Source organism: Amblyomma maculatum, chromosome 2 (genome assembly GCF_055883805.1).
Source record: "Amblyomma maculatum isolate TAMU_Amacu chromosome 2, ASM5588380v1, whole genome shotgun sequence".
Taxonomy (NCBI): domain Eukaryota; kingdom Metazoa; phylum Arthropoda; class Arachnida; order Ixodida; family Ixodidae; genus Amblyomma; species Amblyomma maculatum.
The window spans coordinates 58,742,583-58,746,574 of NC_139345.1; positions in this window are offsets into that span (position 1 = coordinate 58,742,583).

A 3,992-nucleotide genomic window follows, 5' to 3' on the forward strand; every position below is an offset into this window, starting at 1 on the left:
AAAACATCCAAGCGTCATTATTTTCATCTTTAGCGTTCATGACAATTCAATCGTGTTGTATGAGGGTTACAAACGAACCAAGAAGTAATACAATACAGGAAAAACCGCACCACACATAAAGAACATCATACACAAACAACAACAACAACAACAAAAGGTAGACAAGACTTAAAAAGCTAACCAAACGCTCGATTCCAGTCCATTGTCGTGTCAGTTTGGCGGCGCAAGAAATTTCTGAGGTACGGCTACCTGGGAAAAGTAATTGAATGAAAAACAGTTATCTTATTGATAAAACAGATAATTATCTTTACCCTTAAGAAAGGGGACGTCAGAGTATTCTCAGATTACAGAAAGTCAGCCTGCTTGCTGATCAAGTAGGTTCTCGGAAAGTTTACTCTACAATGGACCATATTCATACTGTCAACCAGGTGCACGGTATATAATGAGCCCCTATACATAGCTTTCATCTATTATACGAGAAAGCATTTGACTCAATAAAAACCTCAGCCGTCATACAAACATTTCGAAATGAGGGTGGACGAGTCATATATAAAAGTACTGGAAGAAATCTATAGTGACTTCACAGTAGCCCGAGTCATCGATAAAGAAACCAATAAAATTATCTCAATCAAAGTTATTAGAGGAGGAGGCACAATCTATCTAATGCTATTGACCGCTTGTTTCAGGGAAGCACTCAGAGATGTAAAATGGAACAGTTTGGAATAGGGGTTCATAAATGATATTTCAGAAATCTGCGATTCGCTGGTGACATTTTCTTGCTAAGTAACTCACGGGACGAATCGCAAATAATGATTGATGACCAAAACAGGAAAAGCAGAAAGGTAAGCCTAAAAATTAAAATGAGAAGACTAAGGTAATGTTCAACAGCCTAGGAAAGGAAAAGCTGTTTACAATAGGTAGCTAGGCAGTGGTAGCTGTAGGCGAATATGTCTACTTAGAACAGGTAGAAACCGCGGGTCCGGACAACGGAAGAAAATTAACTATAGATTAAGTGTGCGATTGAGCGCATTTGACAAGTACTCGCAGATCATGAGTAGCTGCCGGTAATGCTGAACAGGAAAGTATATAACAGTTTCCTCTTTCCTATACTTACGTACGGGTCTGAATCCTAGATGGTAATGAAAAGTTCGGCGCCGATGTCTGAGCTATTTGGTAGAAATACATGGCTGACAAGAGCGCGGAAAATATGGACAGCAGAGAGTATAGGAACAGAACAGCGGGTCACTTCAATTTGCAAGAAGGCGACAATTATCAGAGGACCAGCTGTCTAAAACCGGTCTGTAATTTTTGATGTGTTATTTTTTTTAACCTTTGAGTGCTCAGTCTTTTTTATTTGTGTCTTCAATGCGTGACGTCCTGGGGTTCCTGGCCAACGGCGGAAGCGCGTCAAGCGACCTCTTAGGCGCTCTGCGCCGTACGCACGTCTACACAGAACATCACCACCAACTGAACTCCATGCTGCAATGACGCCAGCCTTACTAAGAGAAAGTCAAGCGGCCCCTGTAGTCGCGGCTACAGATCTGGGCCCTGCGGTCGCCGCGGTCGCCGACGAGAGGGGACGTGCTTCTCATCGGCCCCTGCTATTATGCCAATTAACGCAGTGTTAATTTACAGTTACCGCGATATATTTGGTACCAAAGTGTGCGCGAAGGTGCGGGGCATCGACCGGTACCAGTTTTGACCAAGCGGTACGTGATTATCCCGATTTACGAGGACTTTTCTCTGGTGCGGTGCGGACTTTTCTCTAAGCCTAACGTCGGCCTACCACGAGTACGGCCACCGGTGGTGACGGGCCCGGCCGCTAGGCCTAACCCGGCGACGAGTACGACCAAGATGGCGTCCGAAATGGAAGCGTCCGAAATGGAAGTGGCCACGTCGATGGGAGACAACATGACGTCAGCACCGAGCATCGGCAGTCTCGGCGGGCGTACGTGCATTGAAGTTCAAGGAGAGGACATTACACCGGAAGAAGTCGAAGGCTGGTCGGTCTCCGGCAAGCGCGTCAAGCAGATCATGGCCGGCAAGGAAAACGGTGAGTCCGCCGCCATTACTCGCCAGTCTAGACCCAAGACTAGGGCCAGCTTTGCTAAGAGAGTTGCAGCCTCGGTAACGAAAGCGGCGAGGATGCCGATGGACATGCCGAAGGAAGACACTAAGATAGTCATGAGACCACGGGGAGGTCTCAACGTAGCGAGAACTGAGGTTTCAATAATTATGTCGGCCGTCATGACGGCGGCTCGAGTAACGAAGGAAGAAGCCAAAGCAGACACCATCTGCACGAACGCGCAGCAAAACATCATCGTGGTCAGCACCCCGGACGAGAGGCGTGCCACGCTGTACTCTAAGGTCAAAACCCTTAACGTAGGAGACAGGCCATACGAAGTCAGCGCCTACCGAACGGCGCCGGACGGCACGGTCAAGGGAGTCATCCGAGGCATAGCCGTAGACGACACCCCGGAGGAGATAGCCGAAAACATCGTGAACCCGTGCAACCCCCTAGCGGTGGAGGCGCACAGAATCGGCAATACAACCACGGTGATAGTACTCTTCGCAGGAGAGAAAGTACCGAACTACGTCAAGTATGGCTCGATATTAGTCAGGTGCGGGCTTTACCGCAAGCACTTTGACGTGTGCAGGCAATGCGGCAAGATCGGCCATAGAAGAGACGTATGCCCGAATCCCAACACCAGAGTATGCTTCGGCTGCGGAATCGCGAACCCCAGCGAGGATCACAAACGCGAATGCAAGCCCAAGTGCAGGCTCTGTGGGGGACAGCATCCAACGGGCGAGAGGGAATGCAAGAACAAGTACAAGATGCCGTATGTGCTCAAAAAACGGCAATGGGAACGCAAGATGGAAGCCAAGCAGCAACAACTGGATCCGAAAAGCTTTCCGCCGCTGCGAGAGCCGTCTGCCGAGAGACCCCGCGGAGATTCGAGGCAGCGCGACAGCAGCCGCAAGAGGGACAACAGCAAGGGAGGCAGGAGCGCCAGCTGCCACAGACCGTCGCAATCGGGGGAAAGAGTCGCCTGGGCCGAAACAGTCAAGGCAAACATGGCAGAGAAGAGACAACCACCGGCCCAAAACGCCACGAAGAACTTCCAAGAAGAGAACGGGGTGGTAATAAAAGCCCTAAGAGACGAGAACGAGAAGCTAAAGCAGAGAATCGCCGAACAGGACGCAACCATCAAGGAAATCAACGCGAAGCTAACGACATTAATTGCGATGCAGCAAAAGCAGCAGCTGCTGCCGAAGCCCGCACAAGAGAGGAAACAAGAAGAGATAACCGAGGACGAACCAGAGGTCGAGGTGGACCCGAGAGCCACGAAAGCGGCGGGACCGGCTCCCAAGAGGAGAGCCATAGAGGGCGCCAGGGAACGAAAGACAATGGAGAGAATCGAAAAACAGGACGACAGACTCGACCGTCTCGAGGCGATCAGCAAGGTAACCAACGAAAGCCTTACTGCGCTCACGCAAACGGTTCAGCAGATGACAACGAACATACAGAGCACGATCCAGAACATGATGGCGCAAACGCAAGCACAGCTGCAGACGCAGATACAGGCACAAATACAAGGTATGGAAGCACAGATCACCGCCAAACTGCAGCAATCATGGACGGGACAGCACGTGCAGCAACATCCACACCACCAGTGAGAGACCTCTTGGTCTGGCACTGGAACTGCAACGGCTTTACCGGCAAGAGAGCGGTGCTGCAGCAACACTTGCAGCAACTAACGAGGAAACCAGACGTCATAATGATTCAAGAAACACACAGCGAAGAGACGCCGAGACTGCCGGGCTACCGGTCGCACGACAGCCCGCCGAGCAAAAGGGACACGTCCAAGGGCAAGGGCAGAGGGGTCTGCACCTTCGTTAGGAAAGGGATCACCTTCGTGGAACACGAAATGATCGGAAGAAGCGCCATCGAACACTGCACGGTGGAAGTAATCACGGGCAAGAAGAGGAAG